The sequence below is a fragment of the Colias croceus genome, chromosome 14 (genome assembly GCF_905220415.1).
Source record: "Colias croceus chromosome 14, ilColCroc2.1".
NCBI classification, from domain to species: Eukaryota; Metazoa; Arthropoda; class Insecta; order Lepidoptera; family Pieridae; genus Colias; species Colias croceus.
The window spans coordinates 4,358,635-4,376,003 of record NC_059550.1 but is presented as its reverse complement, the minus strand read 5'-3'; positions in this window follow the sequence as shown (position 1 = coordinate 4,376,003).

Sequence of the window (17,369 nt, the reverse complement as noted above, 5' to 3'; positions counted from 1 at the left end):
TGTGAGATAGCCCGCGGGCACAGCTAGTTGGGAATATGTAGAAATAATTTACTTTACATGTATAACACAGTATCCTTAAACTTGTAATTATATTATATCCAAAAAAGTTCCATTACGTGTTATTAAATATGCATATTAATAAGGTACTTAAAATTGAGATATAACGAGGAAAAGGGAACTGATGGTAATTAATTTTGTAATGGAAAAATCTACATAAAAACAACCTTTTTATAAATATATCATGAGCTTGCTCTAAATTCATAACGAAATTACATGATTACATTTATAGAAGAATTTTAATACACCGGTTCGTTGACTCGTGGATTTTCAAAGAGAAACTAAATATTAATTAGCTGCTCTTTACACGGACCTCTGCGAGCCCTGTAGGTCGGAGATATTTTAACGACCTTACAATTGTGCCTGTGAAATTGTTTGCGCGCCCTTCTTTTATGTTTAGACGTATGTACAAAGCTGAAATTTTAACTTTGTTTGGAGTTTTAATGATACAAGTATTTAACCACAGTTTAAATTACGGTTTACTTGTTTTGTGGTTTCCCTGTGAGTGCTACGGGTGAGGGTTAATAAATATTGTTCAGTATTAGTAATTTCATCGGTACTGAGAGTTAACTTTGACATTTGGAATTGAAATATCGTGTTATAACAAATGACGGTTGAGTAACGCTGTGCACTTATTTTGTAGCCCATTTATTACAAGAGCTATTTTTTTGTAGCCAATTTATTACAAGAGCTATTTCTTTAAATATTATTCTGGGTAATACGCAGTTAAAATCATCGATTTACATTTTAACAATAGTTAAACTGGCTACTACGTTTGTAGTCACAGATTACTGCCTCTTTTCATTATAAGTAATCCCGTCGAATACCAAAATAATTAAGGCTCGGCTTGATTAAGGCTTGTAAACTCCGCCGGTATTTTTCCCGATTGTTCCAATTAATTACATTATTAAATCTTACTTAACATCCCATGCTAATGCAAACTGTAGATACTATTCTTACAGGGAGAACGTTTAAGATTGTCTGGCCAAATGAAAACAATATTGACGAAGAAAGTATAATGCCATCATCTATTAGGTTATGAACACGCACATTATTGACATTGACACGTCCTAAAAGCGTGCCAATAGAATTGACACGACCAATTAGTGTTTGGCTCGGAAAATATTTACAGACGCTGTATAATTTCTGCTTTAATTGAATGTGTTTCAACTGTATGCGTATATATTACTACCTAAGATAGAGACAAATTAAAAATTATATTATCGTTACAATCGTATTTTTATATGGTAATTTTATTACATTTTATTATCAAGTTCTAAAAAATTCAAAAAGTTAACGAAATCTGAGCGAGGGCGCAATCCTTCTTATTCCCAACATTGACAGATTTGCTACGTATCCATTCATAAAAATGTATCATTGCTATAAGTTAGCAAATACTCAAATAATATAATATAACAATAACTCAAATACGGGCTCATAGTTGTAATATTGTGTAAATATCGTCAAATAATAAGGTTTACTGTACATCTCGCTCAACAAATAAATTGTCAAGGAATATTCACCGGGATATCAATAGCATTAACATTAATATCGGTACGTTAAGAAATAACGATGTATAAGAGCAACGTATATGATTTGATTGAATCAATAAGACTCCAGAATCACGTAATCCAATGTGGCTCTGTTTTCTTGTCCACATATCTCAAATATTTTCCATAGTTATTTATTTATTCAATTAGACTTCTTCTTGAAGCACTTTTGAATCGTCATTACATATTATTTTAATATTTACCACCGATTCGGAAAGCAATATCTACGAAGAAGAACTGGCAAGAAACTCCATAGTTGCTCTTTTAAATAATGTCAGTATTACAATTAAATTTTTCAAAATTAATAACATAAAAAATGTACTTAAATTTGATTGAATTTCTTTACGTAGTTGTCGTGAGCTTGGATTTTTACTAGTATAGAAGCGGTAAGTAAAATTAAAAGAAAACGCTTCTACTTGATTAATATTATTAACTAAACCTTCGTGTTATCTTATTTGTAATTGGAAACTAAAATAAAAAGCAATTTCTACTAAATAGTAAATACATTTAATTTGCAACAAATGGACTTGATAAAGGTACAATATATAATACTTTCATTCTTCACAATTATCTCATAACTCATTTAGAAAATGTTTTATAAAGAATAAAGGATTTATACGTAATGAATAAATTCTCGTCCGATTCTGTTGTTAGATAACAAAACAAATCCTTTGCAGCATTTCTTTGTAAGCATAATAAATTTTAATCATTTGTTTTTCTTTGTAAGGCTTGTTATATGACATCTATTTATATATTATACATTAATACGTGTTACTTACAGCACCCTTAAGAACGGCTGAATAGATTTTAATAGGGGTTTGACGGATTCGTATAAACTTGATAAAGGGCCGATTTTTCAATTATTCTTGGTTAAAAATTATTCGTCAAATAACGCATTAAACTACCATTTCAAAAATGTATTCTAATTGCCCATCTCTTAATATGTTACAGCATTTTTTAATCAATATTGTGCCATCATTTATTGGACGGATAAGTTTAATGCCCATTTTTTTTTCAATTCATTTTTGAAATGGTAGTTTAATACGTTATTCGATGAATAACTTATTCATCTATATAAACCAATGATTGAAAAATCAGCCCTAATTATAATAAGGACCTAGTAAAAAAAATTGATGAATTCTTGTAAATTTATAATTATCAAATAAATGTCTACCTGGGTGGAGACGAGACTTACAGCTATCAATTTAATAAGATTGCTTAAACTTGCATTAAGCTTTCAACCTTATAATAACTAGTTCGATATTATTAAACACAACCTAATGTTTGAATTACTTAAAATCTTAGCGAATAGCACAAAATTCACTTCAATACATTGAATGATATCGTGAGGTTTAGCAGATAAGATTAAATTTCACGAGCTCTGTTTGAGTGCCTTAATTAATATCTCTGTGAATTTGACTACTCGTCTGGAATGAAATAAACGCGATAATATTATTCTGTTTTATTTAAGTAGTTAAATCGTTAGAAACACTTATATTTCAAGGTTCTCGTGACCCTTCTGAAAACCGAATGATTTCATATTTTTTTCTAGAATTTTTAATAAGTTTTGTAACACTTTTTATTTTATTTTTTATTATGCAAAAAATCTGTTCCAATTTGCCGGGATGGATAGGTTTATCATGAGATCTGTGTATAGTTTCGACGAAATCCAAATACGCTAAAATCCTAAAATCACTTCAACTGCACTGTTTTAAACTATCACTATGATATAAATTAAACACTATGGTTACCTGATTTTAAATGTCTTCTCTAAATACCACAGACCACTTTATAAATAAAATACACTTTTCAGGTACCCAAGAAATAAATATTTAGGTATTAGTGTATTTAACAACAATACACGAAGCCTACTAATTAAATAATTCCATATAGACATAGACCCCAGATTGTCTCCTCGAATCGATGGCATTGATGATGTAACAAAGATTCATCAACGTCGAAACAGCCGAGAATATGCTATGATATTAAAGCATCGCTACTGATTTATTAAGGTATCTGCTATAATATATGATAAAACAAGCTATTTGGCGTTCGCTTCATATTATCTCGTTACACAATTGCAGGCAATTTCCTCTTGTTAAATCCGTTTTATGTTACAAATTTGATATCCAGCTTATTAGTTTTCCCGGGAACCTTCATCTATTAAAATACAGCGTATAAATAGAATAAAGCATTCATTTTCTGAACTATAATCTGTTTGTTGAAAGATAGATTTTGACTGACCGATTGGCTTGGTTGGTAGTGACCCTGCCTTCCAAGCCAGAGGTCGTGGGTTCGATTCCCACCCGGGGCAAATATATGTGTGATGAACATAGATGTTTGCTCTGTGTGTGGGTGTTGAATATCTATAGAAGTATTTATTTAAAATTATATATGTACCTATGTTTATCAGCCATCTGGTTTCTATAACACAAGTGAAAGCTTAGTATGGGATCAGATCGTGCCGTGTGTGAAAAATTGTCCTGAAAAAAATACCTATTGAATTCTATTTGTATATCGAAACGTAATAATAGAAGTTTGTTCGGATTTTACTATACCCATAATATTAATGTCGGTAGTGGCCTCGTGCATGCAAATAGATTGAATTACACGTGACACGTGAATTACATGCTATAAATATAAAAGGTTGAAATCTGAATCTCTACTACTTTTGCAGTTTTTCTTTGTAAACACAAGTTAACCCCATTTTGTAAAACAATCATAACTATAAATAATAAACATAAATATGCTCATGGTTTCTTGAATGGTAAGACATTAAGAATACTGTTAATTGACATTAGTATTATTTTTGTTAGTATAAGTTCTTATTAAAATTAAAAAATAAGATATTCATGCAAATATAGGCACTAATTTTTAACCGACTTCAAAAAAGGAGGAGGTTATCAATTCGGCCGGTATGTTTTTTTTTTTTTTTTATGTATGTACACCGATTACTCCGAGGTTTCTGAACCAATTTACGTGATTCTTTTTTTGTTCGATGCGGGATGGTGTCGAATTAGTCCCATAAAAATTTTATTCGGATAGGCCCAGTAGTTTTTATTTTATGAGCATTTTTGTCTGTAGGTATTTGTAAATTTTGCAAGTGCAAGTTTGAAGTCGGTTGTTTTTAACGCAGTTATTACTTGTAATGTTACTGAAACAGTCAATTCTAATTTATATTATTCAAAAGTAGAGCAATACTTTCACATTTTATTATCTATGTTACATAAAAATATCATTAGTGTTAAAACTGAATAATGTTAGTAATAATCCAAATCACAACAATGGCCGACAAAGAAAGGAAATGATGGCTGAATTACTTCCACGTCATTAACCAAATAATAACGATCTATTCTTAAACTTACCTTTTGTGGTCTTTTATATTTAGAATTATAGTAAATTCTGATACCTAATTTTTAAGTACTAATAAATAAGGCAGTTCTTAATACCTATATTCAATTGTTAGAGGAACTATAGCAGAAAGTTATTTATATTGAATAAAGGATCAACCAACAAACACAATTTCTCATTTCTCTTTGAAGTCGATACAGTTTCAATTACTGGGGCAACTGTTATTACACATGAGTCGCCTGCAGTCCGACAAGTTAACGATGAAATATGTTATTTTAAAATCATTATATTTAAATACAAATTGTAAGAGACAAAGAGAACACAAACGTTCTCAAACATTTTTTTATACATTGTTATTATGCATCACAAGCTGTTCATCCGGCTTCGCACGGCACGTATGTTGTTGCTTTCCAAAATTTTATAAGTAATTCATAACTTTCCGGAACTTAAGGAACATGCAAAAAAAACGAATTGGTTGAGCCATTCTTGAATTATGCCCTTATCCAGTGCCGTCTTTACCATAGGGGCACAGGGGGCCAGTGCCCAGGGCCCCCCATCGTCAGGGGGCCCCCCTGGAGGAGATGTAGGACTGACAATTTTTCTCACATAAATCTCAAAATATTTTATTAAAAAGCAATACAGCTTTTTAATGCCAGAACGTCAGATCATTTTCAGATTTATTCGAATCAAAACATCTATGTTATTACATGGAATAATTCGAGTGATTCGAACACCATTATAATTAACTTATCAGACATTTACTCGAATTATTTATTTACTTATTAACGTAATATAATATATTTTTACTTGAATCATTTTGAGATTTATGAAAATTACTAACAAGTCTAAGTTTACAGAATAGCATACAAGGGCGTTGTGACAAAACTTTAATCTCTGGGCCTCTAGACAAGTGGCAGAAACGCTAGAGAATAGAATCCACTATTGATACTAATTGATATAAGCTTATGACGTTTTGCTAATGTTTCGGTCACACTACCAAGGACGACGACGACCACGACCAAAATTCCCATCCAGCCGAAATTTGGTGAAATTATTAAAAACACAATCTATACTTAATATAATAAAGCTGAAGAGTTTGTTTTTTTGTTTGAACGCGCTAATCTCGGGAACTACTGGTCCGATTTGAAAAATTATTTCGGTGCTGAATAGCCCACTTCTTTGGCAAGATTATAAGATACCAAAATCGTTGAATTACTCCATGACGTTACGGTATTGTTATGATGCAACCTTGAAATTTTACTCTCAACGCGCCTAAAGAAGTTTCACTTCAAAAATATATTAAAATTTCCCGACCTTCTGTTACTACGAAAAAATAATGAAAATATTAGAAAATGGCGGTTTGGAGCGTGGAAGCAGTGACGGGTTTTATAAGGTTAAATCGGGAACATCCATGCTTATGGCAAATCTATACATATAATAAATCTGTAGAAGGGTCAATTCTGTACATTGAAAATGTTGAAAAAATAAATAGCAGGGGGTGTTACTGGATCGATACCAAACCCAAATATGTGATTTTGGTATAATTATACCTTATTAACCATTATATTTATATTATAACCCATACACGTCTCCTTTTTACATTATTATTAAAACTCACTACGAAACCAGCTAATGCTATCACCAGACGTGCATCCATTTCTACTCTACTAGTTCAAAACTGAAAGAAAACTTTTAAAATGTAAGACATTCCACGCACCAGTCCAAACTGCGATCCAAACTCTTGAAAAGCATTTATACGTACAGTTTTATCTGCAGGAAAGCGTAATAGATAGTTTGAACCGTGGTTCAAACTGAAGTTACATTTATAGCGTAAAATAGAAGAACAGATCAGCGCGCGGTCGAATCTACACAGACTTATCCGCAGATTGGCGCGCAGTCCCAGGAACGGCATTCCAAACTGTACGTGTGAAGGCCGCTAATATAGGTTTTTCGTGATTTTTACCGAAACGGTAAGTTTTATCATATAACCACTTTTACCCAAATTGTAGATCATAAAATTATCTACTTATACAAAAGAATCAATACATTATTTTCCTAAGATGTAGCTTCCTACCATTTTCTAAGATATAACGATTTATAAACTCATTCCATCCTTATAATATGCACACGTTTCTTAAATCACTTCACACCTAAATGATTTTATGATAAAACTTATCGTTTCAGTATAAATCGCGAAATCACCTGTTTTTTTATTTATTTATAACCTGGAATATGTTTTTTAATTCACGTACCGGAATGACAGTTAATTTTGAATTTTATTTTTAGTAATCCTTATTCCTTTGAACAATTTTACTAATTTTCTGCTGGATATGAAATTTTGTAGTTTTAAAGGTCCTAGAATTTAGTGAACTCTGTTCACACCGGACCATTTCTATACGAATAGATGACAAGCGTTTTGACTTTTGCCATTTGCCTAGGCTTTGAATAAATTATGTTAATAACGCACGCAATAATTTTGATCAATATGAAACGGCTACGAAAGAAAAAATCCAGATGCAAATTAAAAAGATAAATTTGAAAAAGAGAAAGGTATAAATTTATAAAGAACTGAACCGACTCGAACCCGCATCCTTCGCGCCATTCCGGGGCGGATGCTTGACCAACTCAGCCACTCGTGACCCGCCGGAGCAATCGAATTTATTCTATTCCTTCAGTTTTATGTGTCTTAAGGGACACACCGCACGCCATCTATTGAGATGATTTAACAACCATCTCAACCAATATGAAGCACTTTTCAGTGAATACAATATTGTAACGATGGAACACGACCTTTTTTGTTGAATTTATATTTTATTTATAAAGCATTTGAGTGCCATAAAACCTAAAATATAAATTCAAAGAGAAAGGTAATTTGAAAAAGTAATTCTTAAAATATTTCTTAATTAAATTTAATTAAAGTCAACTTTGGAGCGCCATTACAGCAGCAGCGTTTCAAATGAATTATATAAAAAAAAATAAGGAAAAAAGTTTCCTCAAAAGACCATATTATAATACAACATTGGTCAGAAGTAACTTTTTTGTAAAATGTATAAAAAAATGGAGCAAAAATTTTACATAGAAATTTTCTTTAAGTTTTCTTATTACTTCTTTAAGTTTCAATTTAGGGCAAAAACATATATAATTGTGGGAAAAAATTTGCGTACCTAGTTTGATTTCTTTATATTTCAAAGGGCCCCCAATTCTTGTGTGCCCAAGGGCCCCGGCATAGTCTAAGACGGCCCTGCCCTTATCAACATTCACTTTAATTTATATGAAAGATTGTTAACAATTAAATGGTTAAGAATACTTACAATTGTTCAAAAAGTAGTAGTAGTTCTTAGACATTGAAGCATATTGTCTTGAATCAGCTGTAACAATAGGAAAGTTATGAATGAGTATTGTATTCAACAGATCTACGGCGACTTCATTCATTTTGATTACGCTTTTCAGCTTTAGCTTGAATAAGTTTTAAATAATATATAGAAATATTATTTAAAACTTATTCAAGTACACATAAATGTGATAAATATAATATTTTATAATAAGGGGTGATTTTTCAATCCTTGGTTAAAACTTATTCATCGAACTACCATTTCAAAAATATATTGTAATTGTCCGTATTTGACAGAATACAGGTGACATTTTATTATGTTCGTGTAATACTTTATTGGACGGATAAATTTTAACCAAGGATTGAAAAATCGGCTCTAAATGAAATTTACTTATGGAGTAGTGAAGAGAAAACGCAATTTTCTAAAAATATAAAATACCTCAGAAAAGGTAAATATTTCCAATACAATACTATCGCAACATGCAAATATCAGAAGGTCACAGTACAAATACATCTCTAAACTTATTTCAGAAAATACAATTTCCATTTCAAACAAAAAATACATTGAACATTCCATAAAATTTGTGAAATCTTTCCATCGCTAGTAGTTAACAGTTTTTTAGACGAAATTTGTATAAAGTATATGTCATCATTAGTATATTATGTACCTATAATCTTGAGACTTGAAGTTTGAGCGTAATTACTTGAAGAAACATTTTGCTATAAAAAAATCTCAGGTTTTTAGAAATAAACCAAAGGATGGTAATATAGAGTCACCTTTTGTTATAATACCTGAAAAGTTTGAAGAATGATTCTCAGTGGGTGTCGAGGAATGAGTTTTATTAATTGAAGAGTAATCCCGGGCGAAATTACAAGGCAAGTTACACGAAGATTACAACTTGATTTCTTTGTCGTTTTGCAGGGGTTAGCGAATCAGAAATTACATCTTATTCCATTTTAATTGGTTCGTTAAAACACTAACGAGATTTTAGGGATAATTCCATCGTCTTTAAGAAATTGCTTTTATTATTTAAATTGATTTATACACTTGAATATTTATAGTTTTTTATACGTTGCACAAAATAGAGAAAATAATAGAGTTGTATCATAATTTATTATTTAGATTAGATTGTACCTAAAACTCATAAAATAATCATCATAATATTATACCTACTTACTTTTAGTATAACATAGCACTGGCGTATTTTAAATACGGCGTTCTATTATTAAAAAGCGTATTTATATTTAATGTGAATTATAATAACATAATACAATAATAATGAAACATTATATTCTAATGTTCTATTCCCTGCATATAGAGTAGCTTTTTAATTCATTTGAATGTTGAAACATGATCTGTAGTAAGTAATTAAATTTTAATTAAAAATATTGTGAAATGGTAAACAGAAATAGAAAACACTTTAGTAGTTTGTCCTTCCTCAGTTTCACAATATTATTTCAAGAGTGGGTGGTGATACGCAGATCGCTTCGTATTATTAATAGATATAATCTGTGGTAGGTATTATTTATTCAATGGTGACATTTAAACAAGAGTTAATAATGTCCTGTTAGTGTTTAGTGACAAAAGCAACCCGATTATTGCTCGTTTATATGCAAATCGTAACCACGATCAAGCCCACAGTCGTTATATTTGCAATGCCACTTTCGGAACAGCTTTGTAAGGTAAAATTTAATTAGTTATACATAATACGATGATCATTATACCACAAAGGGTTACAGGTATGTGGTAAGACCACAGATTGGTTTTGATGAAGTCCAATGAAAGTTACCATAATCCAGAGAATAATTCTAAAATGATACGTCAACTACAAAAATAATAAGTAAGTATATAAATGTCTAGCAAAACTATTTTTATATACCAAACTAGCTGTGCCGCGCGGTTTCACCCGCGTGGCTCCGCTCCTGTTGGTCTCAGCGTGATAATAATATATAGCCCTCGTGGATAATGTAGCTTTCGAATGGTGACATAATTTTTAAAATCGGTCCAGTAGTTTATGAGCCTATTCATTACAATCAAACAAACAAGTTTTCCTCTTTATAATATTAAGTGTAGATACAATACATTAGACATAACATTAAGATACACAATAACTTTTATCAGAAGACACTCAAACGTTAAGCTCTTCTTTTACGAAGGCTAAAAAAACCCAAGGACTAAGATACAATAAGTGTAATAAAAAATAATCTTTTCCAATATTATGGAATCAGCAAAATAGTCTTCCATTTTAGATCAAAGGTAAGTGAAAAAAAAAAAATAATCTTTTCTTATTTTATGGATAACAAAATAAACTTTAATTAAAACGTGATTTAAGGTCTTAGTTCTGTTAACAATAAAAAATGAAAAATACTGAATTCTGTCTTACATTTTGTAAGCCCTAACGCTATTAGTGGGTTAATTCATGATTTTACAAAATAATTCAATAAACGGCAAAGTAAAATTATTATCCCACGATTCATTTTAAAAGTTTAAGTAAATTGTACCGACTATAAATAATGTTAATATTACGAAGTTGTTAGAAATTTAATAAATTACACAATAAAAGCAACACTTTGTTTAGCGTTGGGCGAAATTTTACGGCATGAAACATTTTCCTTGTAGGAGTAAATTGTATAATGTCATACCTTCGTTGATCAGAATAACTAATGAGCTTAGCATGTCATGTTAGTAATATGACATTGTTATCATATTTTTGTGATGAAAATTGGGAATGATTTTACCAACTTACACGTAATTTGTTTTTGAAATTTATCATTATTTTCTAAACGTTATACAAATTCTGTATTTGTCGTTTTAGTGTATTTTAGAAAGATATATCAACAATACATATCAATGAGTTATATTCAAATAATATAAAATAGCCTGTGATGTTGAAAAAAGTATTTAACGAAAGTGAAATATTTAGTAATATATTTAGTAATACGTAATTTTCAGTATAGGTTAAATGAAGGATTGAAGTGTTGTAGAAAGCAATGGTTACGATTTACACTTAGTAGTTAAGTTTCTAGGATCATTAAAGGAAAACTATAAGCTCTTAACTAGGCAATAAAGGACAGCACCATACGAAGGTTATAGTTTCATAAAATTTTATATTCTAGACCATACAACAGCCTATAATATTTTATGGTACCTGTGAGTTGTAAATTATACTGATTAAGGTTAGCTCTTTATTACACACTTGTTTTAATGTCAACTATTTGAAGGGACCACTTCAAATGCATGCATAATTAATAGTTGTTAAATTTGTAGTGTAGCGCTGTGTAGAGCCGAGGTGTGTGTGATTTTGTATAACTTTAATAAAACCTATTTAAAACATGATACGTTGCTTATTTTCTTATCCTTCTTCCTATTTTTTAATTATACCTAATCCTTTTTCTCGTATTACGATATTATTTTACATATTTATCTGAATAATTTTTCGATTCGATGTCGGGTTTTCGGCCAAAAATGTTAGTTGATTGAAGTATTTAGTAATTGATTTATGTAATAATAATTTAACAAAGAGCTGCGGCTATTTCTACAACTAGCAAAATAAAACATTCTAAACTGTCTAAAGTACATTCACTATTTTCCGTCTAAAACGTACAGTATAACGTACTATGTATGTATCTCGCTCCACGAAGCAGGACGAGGACCAACTTAGTTAACACGGAAGCTAAACTTTGTAAAATAGTTTGTCCACGTACTAAAACTTGTATTTCTCTCATGCTTTCTTTTCTTGTAATTTGGTACAATACTCCTGTATGCTGTCATGTAACTCATTTATAAAAGACTAGTATATATAACCCAATATAAGTGTATTCGTCGTAGTTTAAACTTTCTTGGCTTAGATTAACGAAAGAATATACTATTAATTATGCACTATTTCATAACTCTGAGCTTTTCGGGTGTATAAAATACCTACATAGGCAATATAAATACCTATATTTAGGTAACATTGAATTAGTAATAAAAATTGATTCTCTATTACAACTCTTCAATATTATATTTTATGGGTAATGTCCGTTGATAATATTTATGTTATTAGTGTTTCAATATTGAAATTCAAGCATTATTTCCGCTTGAATTGAATCGGTCGTGGGTGTTATCATTTGAAATATAAACTTATGCCGGGTTTGCTGAATCTATCTAAAACTATTCTGGGATATAGGACTTCCAAAATATATTGCAAATATATTTTGGAAGTCCTATATCCCAGAATATCATATCCTCATATATTGGATTATATATACAGATCTCTGTAGACACAATATTATATAATTGATACAGGAACAAACAATGATGGATGTAAATGCTCAGATAAAAGGAGATCTTAGATCTTAGATAAAAGGAATATGGAACATTTTTATTACCTGTTTGTTGTATATTAATCGATCAGGATTAAAATTCAATCCCAAAAAACTTGATATAGTTTTATTGTTATAATAAACCTTCATCAATCATAATACGCTTATAAACACCTTATAAACTATGATGTAATTAAAAAGCCTATAATTCAAAAGCAATATCGAAAGACAAAATGTTACCAAGTGACACATAAATATTGCTGCCTCGATAACTTAGCGAAGCAACAGATTGCAACGCCGCCGGCGATTCCGTGAAATCGATACCGTGGATGGTAACTCGATTATTGAACATCGATACCAAGTTTTATGCGATACATGACCTTGCAGATATGCTGCTGTTTTGATAGGTATAATGTTCTACATCCTTGCTGGGAGAGAACATAATTGATGATAACAAACATATCGTAGGTACCCCGTAGGTACCTAATGTATACGACAAATAGCTACAAATGGGCTGTTAATAGAATTTGGGATTAAGACAATGTTTTGGATCTTGAGATAGAAATTGGGTGTGGTGAATATCCGCTCCCTTCAATTATTGTATGAGAAAGGTTAATATATTACCAGTGTTAACGCTATCACAACGACCGTCTGTTAGTGTTGATTTACCCCGATAGGAGATGAATTCATGCTGAAGTTATACCCCGTTCGAACTATTGTTTTACTTCCACAATAAATTGAACTATTTCAATCAATACTTTAAATGCTATTTCTCAAGAATTAACTGCGGAGTTAAAATAAATTTAACATCTTAAAAGTAGTAAACATTTATGACGATTTAAATGTTATTGAAAGCCAATAACACCGTTTGTATTTTATTTTGACGTAACTTTAATAGACATCGAATAATGAACTTCATTCGTTGTGTAGAACGTAGATAGAAAATACGTAAAAGCAAAATTTCACGTTTCCAATTTACATAAATAGTCATTGGAGTGAAATATGTAATTTTATGTAGATGTTTATCATTAAATTGTGTTTCGTCTTTCATCTTACTGTAAACGGGTAGGCTAGGTAAATATATATGGTGAAAACAACATATTTATGGAAATAAATGAATTGTTAGTATGGAGCCTCAGAAAAAAGTCACAAAATATCGGCATTTGGTCGTCACGGTGAATTGTTACCGGTCTATTCAGTCACTAGATATTACAAAAGACACTTGATTTAGTTCTGTTTTGCTATTCTCTAGCTAAGTTAAGTTTCTTAAACCGCCATGTTTTCTCAAATTATTTTATTTTACAGAGTTGCAAATACAATTTGTAATCTCGTTCGACCAATAACCTATATGCTGATAAATATTCTTTTATCCTTTAAAAGTATAATGAAAACTAATACCAAAATCCCATTTGTTATCCTATTATGTTCCATTTTCTAGAGATGGTAATCCGTTATAGGTTTTATACGCTTTTAAATATTTGTCCTTTTATTTCATGCATCAAGCTAAAAGATTGGTCCCACCTTTATTAAAATTCAAGATGGAGTTTTCTGAAAAGGCTATTCATCATTTTGACAACAAATGGTATTAGATTTATAAAATTTTAAATGAAATTTCAATTTATTTTGTCGTGTAAATGAATTTGGAAGTTCTGAAAAGGGGTGCTTTTAAATTTCATTGTTTTCATTTTAAAATGTAAGTAAGCGTGAAATTTTAAACTAAACTTAACATTTTTGAAAACCTTTTTTTCAGGTTATATTTAGTCAAATAGAGCAAAGTTTTATTTTCATACTTACTATTTTATTTTCATAAACGTATTAATTAATTGTTATTAATCTTTTACCGACTACTCAAGATTATAAGAAAACATTTAAAACATAACAATGGTTAATAGCGACGTAACATGGTTTTCTTTTTACAATGGAAATAGGTCACACACAACAATTATATCCTCGTCAGACTAATTCGAGATTGATCCCGTACTCACAAAATACATTAAACACGAAAATAAGAGCCGAACGATTCGTACTTACGTATACCTGAGTGGAGGCAATAATATATTCGCACGAGCTCTTCCCTTATAGGGACGTCAATATAAGTACAGTAAATAAACTACTAACAGTATGGAAACTACAAAACGCACGGAACGGTACTCGCATTATTTATATGCATTGACAACACTCGTAAGCAGTGATCACAGTGTTGTCAATAATTGCTAGTGCCCTCTTCAAAGAGAGCACAAAACATCACCTTACAACGATATATCACGTAAAGATATAGTTGTATAGATATTGTTAGATATTGTTGTACAATGTAAAAACGATTTGCTTCAATATTGCCAGCGTAGCATAGCGTAGCGTAGCGTAGCGTAGGCAACTATTTTATCGTAGAGACTTAGTTGCCCTGTGTTCGTAATTCGTATTATATTTACTGTGCTACAAGTGTGCCCATTTACGCCCGTCACGTCGACCAGCCCGCGGGAACAACTTCTATTACAGGTTACATCGTGGGGTAAATCCCGACCCGTTATATCATGCGATTAGGTGGATAAGTATACTCTCGTTGCTGTTAGTTGCCAATTATGGAGTACATGTCGCTTGTGTTTTATGTTCTTGTTGGAATAGTAACATGCTTTTTCTATATACACTGTGGTAAAGCAGTAGCTGTATGTTTAAGCTATTGATCGAAATACTTATATTTATTTTGTAATTTTAAGAGACTATTGCTCGAGTACATTTATGTTTTTGTGTAAAATTATAGGTAGTATATTTGAGATTTATTTAACAAGAAGGACACTACCATTTTTTAGTACTGATGGATGCACATTATAGAACAATCTCTCATTAGCTTCTTTAACTATTTTTTTTTATTACTATTAAGGATCGTCAATGTGTCTCTATTTCCTTATTCATAATATAACATTACTGTATCTCATCTTGACAAATGGTAGTGAATGCTCAGAAATCTTACAATCACATAAAATCAGAATAAATGTAAAGACATATTTTCCAAAGCGGTGGGTAAAAGTAATTGATTATGGAACTGAACGGAGGGAGGGTAACAGAACGATGCCTCAGGCGCTTTAGAACAGTGGATGGTTTTATTTTACAAAGTATCCCAGCGTCCTTCACTAAGTGGGTTAAGTTTATTTTTGTCCAAACAAGAGTGGCTACTTATATCTCTATATAATATTGATAAACTCAAATTGTGTTACTGGATGCACAGATAATACTGGATGTTTAAGGAATAATATATAGTCACAAAAATGTTAACTATCTATGAATTAAAGATTTATTGGAATGAAGAATTTAGGTTAGGAATATGCCTAAATTTTATTATATTTAAATACCCCTTTTTTATTGAATGTTTGCTTAAAATGTTCTTAGAAATACCCACGGGTAACCAGAAACCTGACCCTTAAGATTACGGTCAAGTATCCGGATAAAATTTAACGGGTTTCCGATAGTAAGTAATAGAATTGTTATTTAATTCATGAGTCCCTGAGGTGTGCGGCTGTATGAGTTTGAAATTCATATCATGAGTGCGCCTCTGCCCTTATTTTGCAATTTACTGCCGCTAAATGTGTTAAGCATTTACAAATGGATTAAATATATGTAAGTTAAGTAAGGGAGAGATTGTTTTTATTATTTTGTTTTCTTTCTTATACAATTTATTATAATATCATCGTTCTATTAAAGCTGATTACGTAGCAATCTACCATGTTCAATTTTAAAAAATAAAAAAAAAATATTTGACAGTAATGTTCGGAGGTACAAAAGCGAGGTCCTATAGCGTGACAAATATTAAGGAAGGAGACATCCGAGTAAATATATATTGAAATTACATATCTTACTCTATGTCATAGAAATTGAGTTATATTGTAAAGAAGTTACCTCATCATAAAAAGGGTCGTTTGATTTCTCTAAAGAATATACGATCAACTTTCAAAAAATAGATTACAAGCTGGGTCATACAGCTTTTGATTCAATTTCATATTTATTATAAAAGACACAGTACTATTAGAATAGTATTACTTAAATGTAGTTAGTCAACAAATTACAAAAGTTATATAGACATAAAACGACACTATTTTCTATATAAACAGCCTAGTGAGGTAATTTTGTTTAGATTTTCTTCTTTACTTCACTTATACGAAGGAGATAAAGGTTACCATACTAATAATCTATTTAGACTTCGTGTCCTAGTCTACCTTTCACAATGAATAATTGTAAAGAAAATAATGCCAAACTCACGATCGTACTTTCCAAAGTCAAGTGACCTAGGAATAAGCGGTAACTTTTAATGACCTCCAGATCGACCTCTTGAACTATTTGAGAACAACATTCCACCTCTAACCATCACTTTAATAATACCGTAGTTTGTCGTATATCCAACCTGTATCAGCTGTCAGTTAGTGTTTAAAACTTTAGTATTGAAAAAGCTTTACCAAGACGATTGTTGTTGTTTGTTTGTCAAAGTTTATTGGAACTTTTGGGTCTTTATATTTTCGTTTAAACAATAATTTTGATCATAAGTTTCGCAATTGAACATTCTGGAATACATGTAAATTTCTAGGTATTTTCTAGTAAGATAAAGCTATTTCTAATAAGGCATCGACAATCATGTATCTCATCATCAGGAGTAACATATTTTGAATTGTAAGCTACGATAAAGTAAAAAATATCAACATTACCTATGTAAAAGTAAATTTAACCCCAATCCATATTTAACCTAATTCAGAAACTTTGGACGTCGCTTCTTTCACATGCATTTTGTA